General features: G+C 38.4%; 2 protein-coding genes across 9 annotated transcripts in view; one reads left to right on the top strand and one right to left on the bottom strand.

Annotated features, from left to right (window-relative positions):
• The window catches only part of SUPT3H (SPT3 homolog, SAGA and STAGA complex component), a 327,848-nt gene that overhangs the window by 21,877 nt on the left and 292,229 nt on the right, over window positions 1-13,742 (top strand). The gene's annotated exons all lie outside the window — the stretch shown is intronic.
• Window positions 1-13,742, bottom strand: part of RUNX2 (RUNX family transcription factor 2) — a 316,982-nt gene that overhangs the window by 302,070 nt on the left and 1,170 nt on the right. The window lies entirely within an intron of this gene.

The following is a 13,742-nucleotide window of genomic DNA, read 5'->3' as shown; positions in this document are numbered from 1 at the left end:
ACACACAGACACAGTTCATATAGGGGTGAATGAACAGCAGAGGGCAAATGTGCATTAAAGGGGTAAGCGTAGGTAAGATAGGTGCCGGACATGTAAATGAGGAAGCTTCTGGAATTCTGTGTAAAGCAATTGAAGCAGCCCTCCCTTACTGCTGATCATAGCATAGGCCAGTGAATGCCAGTGAAAGGAGCTTGAATTCCTCTTTGGCTTGACAGTGTCCTATCTACAAAAAACATTTTTTTCTTCAATCAGTAGCCATGGAAGAGTAAGGGAGAGAATGGGCAATCACAGGCAAACACCATTTTAACCAGCAAGAAAGCTCTATAAAATGGGCAATCACAGGCAAACACGATTTTAACCAGCAAGAAGGTGCTATAAAATATCAGAAGAGGGTTAGATGCAAAAGTGTGCCCATCAGCTGGAGCTCTCTGCTGGCGAGAGCTTGGGGTGAGGATTAGAGGGTGATTCATGAGCACCTCAAACATGCTAAGAGCAAAACGATTTTTACTGAACAGCAAGCATGTCTCACAGACTCTTAGTCTAGGTCATGATCGCTAGATTCTACTGCAGGAATATTGTACCGAAATGGTGCTTCACTCTTAGAGGCAATGTGAGGGGAGGGGAGGAGAGATGGGGGAGGATGTGTGGATGTGCCCATCTGCACAGAGTGGAAGGACATACATGTACACTCACAACCGAAAAATAAAAAACAAAACATCTTCTAGGCATCTGGAACACTTACAGTATATGGTGACACACTGTTGATAGCACAGAGGCCAGGATCATTATGCAGTGTCATAATTTGCAGAGTGCCTCAAGCAAGCAGAAGACAGTTCTTTTCAGGAGACCATGTTGCAAGTGCTCAGGCATTGGGGGTAAACTACAGGGGCAAGGGGACATGGGTCTCTCTCCACATGTGAAAAGTTGTGCTTGGGAGTAGGAGCTACCCTTTCCTCCTAGGCTCTTGAGTCCCTCAGAGGGAGAGATTAGTAGAAAGCTACTGGCTGCCCGCCTCCCTTTGAGAAGCAAGCAGCTGGACCTTCACCCTGCAGGTCCCTGCTGCTCCTTCAGAGTAGGGTCTCCGAGTGTATGCTTCTACAAGCTTCCCAGGCTGGCTGCTGCTGCTGCTGCCTGGCCGTGACCTGCACTGTGAGCAGTCAAGTGCATTGCAGAAAATTTAGGGATGAGAAAGCAGATTATACTTAATAACTCTGCGAGTCTTGTCAGGATGTAGGCACTTTACTTTCTATTTTGTTTCCTTGGGAAGCTTTGGGGATAGATGCTGCATATAGATGATGGAGTTCAGCTAGCGTGTCCTTACTTAAGGTCATGTTAGAGCATAGTGGAGATTCAGACGCTAACTTAAATCCTGGCTGCTCTCTCATATTTTCATGACAGAGGGTTTTTTGTTTTTTGTTTTCTTTTAGTAAGAATATGATTTATTCCTGGAGAACTTTGCTCTGTTTCTTACAACTTGACCGTGGGAAAAGAAGGTTTTATATGGATTCATGAAAATTAACTTGCCAAATATTACAGCCCACTCTTAAGTGAATTGTAATATTGTAGTGCATGTTCTTGTCTCTTAGGTCTAAGCATAGCTTGTGTTACTGTTTCGGATTCCTTGGGTATACATACATGCCATATAATTTAAGAAGCTGAGATTGTGGCATACGTAATTTAGCATCCTGTTTTCTCTAAACATAGCTTTAGCAGTGACAGAACTTTAGCAGTTGCACCTCTTGCCTTTTCCTCATAATCATTAGCACATTCAGTAAGTCTGTCTGGGCTACAATCCCATTTTCCTCTCGCGCCCAGGAGCTCCACTGCCAAAGTCTTCTGCTGGTTACTTTGTGATATTTTCAATTTAACTTTTCTTTCTTTTTTTATTTTCTGCTTGAGATCACATCCAGGACCTTCTCCATGCTAGGAAAACACTATCACTGAACTTCATATAGCCCTGGCCCCTAGTCTTATTATATATCATACACACACACACACACACACACACACACACACACACACACACAAATATTAGTGAGTGCTGAGTCATTTGTCATTTTAAAGTTTATTCTGTCTCTTTGACTGCTTTGGCTACACACAAAGCTCTTTGTCTCTGTCATTTTTGTGGCTTCTGATAACCTAAGTGGGAATACTTGTGGAGCATAAACCAAGACAGCGAGTTGCTTTACCCAGCCTATCACCTTTTCTTTCCCATGGTATCTCTCCCTAACGTCTTACATCCATTGATAGGCAGGGTAGCAGAATCAGAGCCTGCAGTAATGGTGCAACTACAGAAGAACTGCATCTATTATTCCAAAGCTAGTTTTGTATTTATACTGTCATTTGCCCATTTTTATTGATTTTCAGTGCCTTGAGTTGTACACTTTAAGGAAGGTATCATGACAAAGCAACTTTTAACATTTTTTTTCGGAGGGGGGGTGAGTGGATATTACTAATTAATACAATGTGTATATGTGTTTCTTTTCTAAAATGTTGTACCTGTGATTTTGCATGTGTATTTGTACTTATTTTTAACAGGTGAGCCTTCTTTATTTAAAATTTAAGTTGTTGGCTTGGCCATTCATGGCAAGTGAAATGAAGGCCACAAGGGCAGTTGACCTTTTGAGATCCCCAAACAGCTTTCTCATCTCAGTTCTTTGTAGCTGTAGAAATGTGAACTGTTTAAGCACCGATGTCCATGTTGGCAGGGCAGTACTCCCATCCCCAGTGGGTACAATAAATGTATCTCCAGCTCTGTACCAACCCTCCACAAGGAAAAACAGTAGCGAGAGCAGCTCTCTAACTTCCTGGATGAGATTGGGTGATGTGCACATGCCAGGAGTCTTGGAGTCTGTGTATAGTGTCTGTTGGAAGACAAACTATCTGACCAGTATTAGTTTAGCTTGTAAATTAGGACAGTTGTAAATTCTCGATGTTATAAAAGTTGAATTTCTAATTCTTAAATGATATTATTAATCATATGAAGAGTGGTATGGATGTTGCATAAGACTTTTTTTTTTTTCTATTGAGACAGGGTTTCTCTGTGTAGCCTTGGTTGTCCTGGACTCTTATTTGTAGACCAGGCTGGCCTCAAACTCACAGAACTCCACCTGCCTCTGCCTCCTGAAATACCAAGTTTTTTGAAACCCATTTGCTGATCAAACCTAAACAACCTTTTCCCTTGGTAGCTTTTACTTTCCTTAATTGCTCCGGTCTGATCATCTTTATATAAAGTGATGGATTAGAATAACCTGGAGACACAGAGATTACCTGTTTAGCATTTTGTCAAAGTGTACTAATTTTAGTGGCCCATTCTTCTGAGAACCAGTACCTTTACGGAAGAAATTAAGGGCCAGGAAGTGACGTCATTAAGGCCTGGGTAATATTCCAAAGTAGCTGTCAAGACTATAAAGGCTCAGGCTAGCCTGTCAGCTCTTCTACTTGGGCACTTGGGCAGGCTTCAGAGCTTCATTCCTCTTCTTTACCTGAGTAATTAGGGGACCCGACAAGGAAGGGAGTTGCAGGAATTAAAAGAAGCTGTTCTCAAAGGATTAGCACAGCACCTGGCCCAGTAAATGCTCAAGCCCAGAAAGCTAATAGATCAACAGACTCAACCAAGGAAAGGGAGCAACAGTACAGCTGACACCACAAACACCATCAGGACCACAGGCAGCGTCGGGCACTCAGCGTGTTTGCAAAGTGTGCTCACTTAAAGTATAAGGTTTTGGCAATAGATTATATGTACTTAAAACATATTAGAGAAGTAATAGTGACATTTTGGTCGCCGATCTTACTATTTTCTCTTTAGTATGGTCACAGCTGTAGACCAAGGAGAAGAAAAGAAAGGAACTGTAATGCTTTAGTATAAGCAAAGTGTGCAGGTTTTTTAAAAAGACTATTTTGCATGTTCATATTGGCTTTCACTATGTCTGAACATAAATTCAGTAGCCAGTGGCTCTCGTGTTTTAATTTACCTGGGAGTAGTATCTCTGTTTCAGAAAGCACCCAAGGCTGGCCCTGCCTTACTGCTCATCCTCCAAGGTCTTACTGCTCAGGCAGATCCATTGATAAACTAGTACTGGGTGCCACTGGACCCCAGCAGCCAAGTATGGCTCTGGGGACATTTAATGGAACACACTGGATTTTTTAAAAAAGTCATATGACCAAGTAGTAAGGCCGTTTTATTTACTTTGCATGATTGTTACAGTAAATCCCTTTAAAGCTATCTTGTGAGCTACTGTGCCTTCTCAGAATACCAGCTGATTAGACTGTGAAGTGCTTATATTTTCTTACATTTTTCTCAAGAAAATCCTTTTTATAAAGCAAATAGAAAGCATGTCTTAAGCATGAACACATTCTTTCTTTAATGTTTCATTCTCATACTGGTGTATTTCTGTGTCTTACATTACCTGGCTTAGCATGTGTTTCATGCACTGGTCTGTAACGATGGGGGTGAGGTGAACCCCTAGATCACTGAGGGAGCATCCAGGCAAGCCCTCCCTCGCCACCTCCCAAGTCTCACTATAGTCTCAGCCTTACTTCAGAGAAGTAGGCTGCATATAAATGATTTTGATTTTCATTGGGCATAGTCTCATGCTTGCTTGGGTGTTTTGTAAAAAAAAAAAAAAAAATCAATGACAAGATGAAAATAATGTAGTAGAATTCCAGTTATATTAGCTAACAGTTTAAAAAAGCAAACAGCATTTGCCTGTATTCTTGCATGCTCAATGGCTGTCAGAGCTGCAGGAAGCCTCGCTCAGCAGAAACTTGTCTGCTACTGAAAATAGGCTGCTATCTTACCTAGTGGCAGCTGCTACCTGCAGCCTGTGTTGGCCGCTGTCGGTCACCTCTTCATGGGATACAGCCCTGTCAGCTCCCATTTTAAACACACAGATGTTCACTGAGGTAGTAAGCAGGGTCTCTAGCTTATTATATTGTTATTGAGAATGCTTTGAGAATTTGCTTGTGGGGTGTGTGTGTGTGTGTGTGTGTGTGTGTGTGTGTGTCATCTGGAAATGCTCAAAACTTGTTTGCATTTTTAAGAGATCAGTCTGCAGTGAAAGTAGAACGTTTTGAGAGGCGAGGCTCCAGTTAGCTAGTGATGCAGCATAGTGTGAGGAAGCATAATATTGTGAATTATTGTTTGGCAAGTGGACCTAGTGCAGGCGTCAGCTGCAGCAGCCAGTACAGTACAGCACTCAGGAAGCCGGGGAGATGGGCTCCACAGCACTTTTTCTGTAAAGCCCCAGGATGTCACCAGAGTATAGCCTGTAGTTTACCCAGTGAGGACTCCATTCTGGATGTTTTACACTGTCCTTTGCACCATGTATGTGTATTAGAGTGTGAAAAGCACCTTTAGAATTTGTTAAGACTTGTCGGTCATTGTCAAGTAATGAGTTGTAGTTCTTAAAGTTAGAATTTATTTACATGCACCTCTCTACTCTGAAATAAATTTTTATTTCTACATACAGTTGTGCCAAAGTAAGTTTTCCCAAGTAGAATTATTCCGTATTTAGGTCCACTGATAATGTTTAAAATAAAAATAAACTCCTAACAACTAGGGGTGGAGGGCTGTCTGGATTGGTTTCTAGCTTTCTTTTTCATGGCTTTTCAGAAGTGTATCATATTATAAATACATTCAAAATGTTTTGCTCTGAGGATATGTAGCATTCCTGTAAAGGTTAAATCAATAAAAATGATTTGGACACATTCCTCAGCCTGGCTGGAACAGGTAGCCCGTTGTTTGGGGTCCCCTTGAGCTCCTGGAGCAAACGACTATGGTGTAGCCAGGAAGCGGCTGAACTTGCCTTCTATGTGTAGAAACATCAGCTTTAAAAAACCAAGATTTTCTTGCCTTCTAGAAATGCTGCTTTTTAAAGCAAGCCCGCACGCTTGCCTCAGTTATGTATTTTAAATGTCGTTAGATTTTCGGAGCCTCTCTGTCTCCTCAAGGGCTGAAGATAACACCACTAAGGAATCCATCACTAAGGAAGAGGTATGGCAGGAAAAGCGCGGCGGGCAAGCCTTTCCACAGGACTCAGAAACATGGTAGTTGTATGATTAAAGAAATTCTCACACATTATAATGGTGGATTTTGACATTAGACACTTCTTTTAGTCGTACCAGTTTAGAAGAAAACTCTGCCCTCATTGGGTTATTCTGTTCAAATTAAAGCTTGCTTTGTAAACCGCTCAAGTAGACTTTGTTTTAAAAGTATGTGTATATTTTCTATGTTCAGTGTGGCTTCTCGTTATTATTAAGTAGTTACATGCTCTAGTTTACATTTTTATTGTTTATTTCATATGCTTTGAGTATGAGTTTTCAGATTACATTTTTATAGCTCCTTTTCAAACAGTATTTGTCAATGATCCTGTCTGAATAATCTGATCTGGTAATGACTAGGATAGTTTTTTCTTCAACATTTCCTTAAAGAAGGCAGCATTGATGTATTAATACTTTTGTATTAATACATATCTGCATAAAAGTAAATAAATGAAAAATTATATGTTTTAGTGATGTTTCATTATAGAAAATCTCTTCTTATCATTTTTACATGTAATATATTTATTTGGGGACAAATTTTTGTGTTATGTTGTTTGTGGGAGCACACAATTTAGTTAGCCAAGAAAATGGATTGCATTCATCTCAATAAGAATTTTATCACATCTATGAGAGATTTAACCATTCAAATAAGTAATTTAGCAATTTAAGAGAAATATTTTGCCCTATTTAAAAATTATTTAAGTTTTGACAGTTAAAAATGCATATGAAAATAAAAATAAAACTTATCGTCAGTGGTTGCTTAAAGCTTTCTAAGGCACTTGGGACTGGTAATTAAAGTGCATCACCATGTGTCCTCTCTTCTGAACACGGGAGCCCTCAGCTTTCCTGTGATGCGCTTTCCAGCACCACAAGGGTCTTGTTCACTGAGTCAAGAGTAAAGTTCATCTAAGAGACTTCTCTTTCATATCTGCTGTAGATAATGAAATTCTTAAAATTAGGTAGATATGAGTAGTAAGTTTATGAGAATAAACTTTCCTTCTAAATTACAGAGACAGAGATAGGGTGCTTGTGTTTAGTTTCACCAAGTGTGAGACTGTAGAGAATTTTGTTTAAATCCTGACAGTCACGACAGTATAAGGAAGTAGTTTCTGATGTGGATTAATCATCAAAGGTCGGATTACACTGAATTTCTTATTTATATTGCTTCACTAATGCACTGCAGTACAGTAGTATCTGCCTAATTGATTGTCTCTTTAAATTGTACGTGTGTGTGTGTGTGTAAGTGTGTAAGTGTGTAATTTAGTTTTTGTAACAAAATTTTAATGCTTTTCTTTCAAAAGCTGAATCACAGAAGAGGTTTAGAAATTTCACGGCAGTAAACAGAGTTCCCAGCTTACCCTTTGTAAGCAGTTGTCCGCTGTTATGGCACAGCTGTCTAGTGGGAGTTTTCTCTTAGATGTCTTACAATGCCTGTGAGTGTTCAGGGCCTTACCAGGAGACTCTCACATACATTTTATTTTCTCTCTTTTTTTCTCCCTTGCTGGGGAAGGAACCCATGACTTTGAGCATGTGGCAAGGGTTCCAGCCCTAGCCCTGTCATACATTTATAGTTTGGTACAAGGGTTGTAGAAAGCTGATTTATATAATGCAGATTGTTACGGTAAAGAAGTTTTCTTTCTGTGTTATTTATTGTTGTTCCATATAACTCTAGTATGGTAGAAATCTAGGAGACAAAGTGAGAATTGATCCTCTGCCTCCTCCCCATGCAAAAAAAATTCCCCCAAACAAACTAAACCAACCCAACCTTTTGAAAACTGTACTTACATAAAACAACTTGCAAGGAAATTATTGCTGCTTAGGAGTCTATACATTTCCTCCTTTTGACAGTGTTTTCTAGGGCTTTGTTATAGTGTCAGCGGGTGAAACACTGACTGTGATGTGCATAATTGTATCATGTAAGAGGATGTATCTCATGACCTGTGTTCTGCTTCAGAGTGCATCTAGGCTGCTTAGATTAATTGAAATAATCCTAAATTATGTGGTAGAAATAATGAATATTATTAAATATTTGTTAAAATATCACTTAAAGAATATTTTAGGAATTAAGTCTTAAGTTGAGAAGTTCAGCACAGATATTTGAAAGGAAGATTTGCAGCTATTATTGAAAAATGGCAGAAATAAAAAATCTAGTGTTTGAATTACTTACCCAGGCTATATGGGCAGCGAGTAAATGTATAGAAGATATATATTTTGTGCCATGCCAAGAGAGCTGTGAATTGGGATCTCTTAGAGGGTTGATAAAGCTCACATTTGCTAGTGTAAACTGGAATGACATGTTTTACTGATGTCAGTGACTGTTTAGATTTATAAGTGGAAAATAATGTCTTTGGATTCTATAAGCACAATGTTGATTGTTTTAATAGCATGTTTCTTCATAGATGTCTAATCTCTATTTCGATGTTATGAATTGACATTTTTCTGTAGTGTACAAAGTACTGTCAGTGTAGAAAATAATGGCTTTCCAGAAGATACAAACAGTTCCTTAGTTATATAATTTACAGTTGTTTTTCTTGGTTTATATTCATTATTCCAAATTTCATAGTCACTAGTATCTTTGCATATGTGTATACTATGTATAAAAAATTTAAACCAGACTGATAGCCAAAAGGAATTGAAGCTGAACATACGTGGCAGGTATTTTGTTTCGGTATAAAAATAGGTCCACGTCCATGTGAAGGTTGTGGGATACCACAACATCAGTATTGTAATTTTTACAAAGAAAGATTGTGTGTATGTATGTTTTTAAAACTTTATTGGTAATTGTTATTTGGTTTTGGCTAGCATTTTTCTTTATTTATTTTTTGCTTTTATTGGACCACAAAATAAATTCAGTTGTGAGATAGCTGACCATAAGAAATACATAAATAATGGCTTGGCACACTCAAGTCTCATGTAATTTTAAGGGGATCTATAAATGTGTATTTAAGTTTTTGGAGTTTTAACCTAATCTTTTCTATAAATATATGTTTATAGTTGGTGGTATAATGATCCAACAGACATTCTCCATGTAAAAAAGTTAATGTTACTGAAAAACAAGCCTGATAAAATTAATTGATTTGACTTTGCAGTAAAAATTAATTGTATTACATAGGATGTTTAGATCTACCTTATTAAAAATGTCACTAGTTTTAGTCTCACTGGTGTCTAATTTCTGAAAAGAAATGGCAGCAGGATTAGTAGCAATCACAGAGTCTTTAAAGTAGTTTTCAAGAATTATGTTGAATTTATTTTGACAAGGATATTAATTGGTAAATTTTCTAACATCAATGTAGTAATTTTTAACACACTTAAACATCACAGAAAATTGTTTATGCCTGTATGTCAACAAATTATTTTTCTTCTAAACAGCATACTTAAAGTAAAAAAAAATAAACAAAGTAAATTAATGTTATTGTTTATTTGGAGCGGGAATTCTCATACTTTCTATGTTTTCTGTTCTTTGCATGTATATTGAATTTAAAAATTATCATTTTAAATTTATATGGCTGAAGATCGAACTGTGGATGTGAGCATACGGAGCAAGTGCCCCATTACTGAGCTCCACCCCAACTTCTATATGTTGGATTTTTGAGTATTAATAAAAATTTATAATATTTATAGGAAGAGAATGAATAACACATTTGACACATTTTTCTTTTTGTAGAAATGTTAAGTGCTTCCATAGCAGCTAGTCTTTAAAGGAGTCTGAGCTCTATAGTTCAACTTATTTGGGGACATTGCAATAAGTGATTTCTATTGGAAGAAAACATGCTTAATGAAAAATAAGCTTTAGAATTAATTCCTGTTTAGTAATAGCAAGAGCTTGAAATGTTTGATAGGGTGTTTCTTACATCCATTCACAGTGCTGCCATCCCCGAATCCCATGACCTCATTAGTACCACATGGAGAGGAAACCCCTAAGAACTGTGTAAGCTGAAGGATCATTTTATCTAGGTTGCTATAGAAGTCTTTAAAAGTTATATGGTTTGTTTTATTTGTGTTTTCTGTTATAAATGGACAAAAGTTTGTGGTTAACTGTGGCTAAAATTGTATGGAAACTCCCTTTGAATAAGGGACAGTGTTTCCTCATTTTATGTGAGTGAGTTGTAACACATTAGTTAGTATGCATACCCTGTGAATACTGTTGCCCTTTTGAAATGACAAGAGGTTATGTTAAGGTGTATATCATGTATAAAACTTTATAAAGATCCATTTTAAATTATTAAACATTTTATACAGTTGAGACTATCAGAGTATTTTACTGATATTTATTTTAAACTATCAATTATTGGAGTGCATTGTTATCTTTAATACAGGAGCTTTGTGCCAGTTTTGTTTGATTATGTTAAATATTGAGTTGGGTTATATAACTTTGCTTCATTGGTATAAAAGAGGAAAAAAAATAATTCATTAAGGTAACCTGTTAGGAAGTCTTCGCCTAAACTAGCTTTAGGTTGGCCAGTGTCCATTTAATGACAGGTCTGGCCGACTGTGAGAAATAGTCATGCATTGTCACAATTATGGTTTTAGCTTCTGTCACATGATTTCATTCACCTTGGATTGATGGCATTTATTTGGCCACATCTGTAATGTTTTTGGAAAGACACTGCAGAGGTTTGCCGTTTCAGTGAACCGTTTGTATAAACATGTCTCTAAAGACTTGGTTGATAGCATTTGCAGTCCAATGCTTGTGATGAACTTGCACAGCTTTCCTGCTGCCCTAGACTTGCTATACACGAGCGTCCTGGAACAACTCTGAGGCGGCATGGATGTTGGTGTGCACATGTTGTGGAGGGGACTTTGCCGTGCCCCTTGTTCTGCCGTCAGTTTCCAAGTGTGTGTGTGGGGGCTTCATTAATCATCGGAAATGCAGGAATAAAGAATCCAGTCCCATTGGAGTTCTGATATGAATACTTACCTTTTCTTTTTTTAATATATATACAGTTGAGGTATTTGGGTAACCCCTAACCTTTTGCTTTAACAAGGAGGCACAGTATAAAAATATTACCACAGTTTTCATGCAAGCAGCTCTTGAGAGGTGGGGAGAAAGCCCTCTAGATGAATATTTTTGAAAAGAAAAAGTTGTGATACAGAATGTCTTAACTGAGCCCAATATAGTACTTCAGGACCACCAGTGTGTAAAATTGAAAGCACATGAGTTCCGAAGCACTAGAGAGGGTTTGTAATTGATTAGCGCTGCTTGAAAGTATTGAAGTACAGTGAGATTTGATTTGTGAATGGTTCTATTCAATAAAGATTAATTCTGCGTTTTTGATAACATCTTAGTCCCTCCGTGAGTCAGCCCCCACCCCACAGTCTTCTCTTAATAAGCTGGAACATTTCTACCTTACGGAATTTGACTTTAGCACTATTGACTGAAAGAAGTCTGACCCTCAGTGATTATTAGCTTGAAGGGTGTAATTGAATAAATTAATTATTTTTGTTTTACTAAAGGAGTTAAAATATACTATAATGTAATTGTGTATATTTCATGCCTTTCTTGCAACTTAGAAACTATCAGGAAGCTCATTGAGACTTAAGGGATCTTTTTCTGTAATTTCATTTACATTTCAAAACATCTCAATTTAAAAGTAAAATCTGTATTAATCTTGTAAAGTGGAATCATTTATTGGAATGGGAGGTAGTCTCTTTGGGCATTACTTGGCAGTATTAGCTTTAGATAAATATCAGAGTAGCCTTCCATGTTTGCTCTTTTTAATTCTTCTCTCTGAATTATCAAATTTATCTCTACTATTTGGGAAACAAGTTACAAAACTTGGTCCCCAGGGAACCTTGAAACTACAAAATGGTTCTTGTTGGTATAGACCACAAGTATTGTTTTGGAAATGACTGTTTATACACCATGCTTAATCAGAGCCTCTGGTCGGCTATGAGGGTGCGGTGTGGAAATGTAACTGGTCAGCTTATGCGATTTCACAAGGGGTCCTCAATGGTGAGACACTAGCAGAGGCAAGCTTTTTTTTCCCCACAGGATTTAGTTATATTAAGTAATGATTTTGAGTAGCACAGATTGAAAATCTTGATCAAGGATCCTGGGACTCTCTGCTCATCTCTCCGTGGGCTTCCTTGCACCCCTCCCTCCCCGCTTCCCTCCCTCCTAGTGGTTGAGGTGAGATACTTAGTAAGTGTATGCTCTGTCCCTCACCTAGATTTTCTTCAGCTGTTTACAAAATTGGCATGTGTACTTAGGACGCTGCGTTAGGTGGTTGTGCTGAGCGCTTTAAGAATGTAACCCTGAGGGGAGGTTTTAGCCCTCACGTACATTATGGAATGGGGAAACGTGCGACGTCATGATAACCTGGAGCAGTTGCCCACTCCTCACCTGTAATTAGTCTGATGGAGTAGGTTCACATTAAGTTCTCTAGCCTGACATAGGGAACTGTTTGAGGGACGAGGAGGAGGAAGTGGAGGAGGAAGAGGAAGAGGAGGAAGAGGAGGAGGAGGAGGAAGTAGAAGAGGAGGAGGCAGCGGCAGGGGAGGTGAGACTCACCTTCCAAAAGAGAAAGACTGGCTTATAGTGTGAAAAAACAGTGCATGCTGTGGAAGACGACCTGGATTTACCTTTAAACTTGATAGGCCTTGGCAATGTTAATATAGAATAGTCATTAAGAGTGCCACAGAGCTGTCAGATCCACTCCCTCTCCCGTAGGACAGAACAAGGACGGTCCGGCATGTTCTCTGTGACAGTTGTGCCTCCAGTGCCGAAATGTCCCTTAACTGCTTGCTGAGGCAGTCCCAAGTAATCCCTCCACGGAACAACAGCCTTAACACAGGCTTTTCTTGCCTCTCAGTTACTAGTAATAAACCCTCTCCTGCGTAATATGGGGTATCCTGGGGTATAATGCAATCTAGTTGTAGTTACTCTCTGCTTCCTAAAGTCAGATTTTGAGAGTAATGCTTAACGCCCACTATTGAAATCATAAACTAATCTATGATTATCCCATTGCAAGTATTATAACCGAGGTGGCCTACTTTTGTCTACTGTGGGAGCTAGTACAGCAATTCTACATCTTTTAAAAATAAAAACACGAAGTATATTTATCTTTTAAGAGAACCCCATTCTCCTTTTTAGGTTTAGTTATTCCTCTTAGATTTCAGCTAAGGTGAACCCTCTCCTAGGAGCCAGTTAAGATGTGTGAAGGAGGAGGAGTAATGGGAACTCCAATCGCTAGTTTGAAAGCTCTGCAGCTAAGTTAACATAGGCACACACAGGCAAAGGATTTATTTAAAGGCTGAAAAGACAGTCTTTAAAATCTGCCGTGAAGTTCGGACATGTTGGATATCATAAAGAGAATCATGTAAGTGGACATTTTACTACAATCCCACGACAGTTGATGAGGACTGAAGCCATTTACATTTCTGTATCAGCACTCACTGACAATTTAGTATTAAGAGACTGCATTATGTTTGTTTTGTTTTAAAAGTCCAGCATGATTTCTTCAGCATGGCTCTTTTAAATCCTTCAGGGTATCCTTGTGAAGTTTATTTTTCATGAGACTAAAAACGGTATTCATTTTGGTGGGTCTAAGAATGTGCTCTGCTCAAAGGAATCTTAAAGGTTTCAGTGTTTGCTGTGTGTTTGTAACAAGTTCTGTGTGGGAGCAATAATGTGTAGATATAAAATTAAATTTCAAATTATCAGAAATGTACAGTTTGATGTACATCCAGGGTCCTGAGCA

The sequence above is a fragment of the Acomys minous genome, assembly GCF_964271855.1.
Source record: "Acomys minous genome assembly, chromosome: 13".
NCBI lineage: Eukaryota > Metazoa > Chordata > Mammalia > Rodentia > Muridae > Acomys > Acomys minous.
This window is presented reverse-complemented; position numbering and strand designations above follow the sequence as displayed.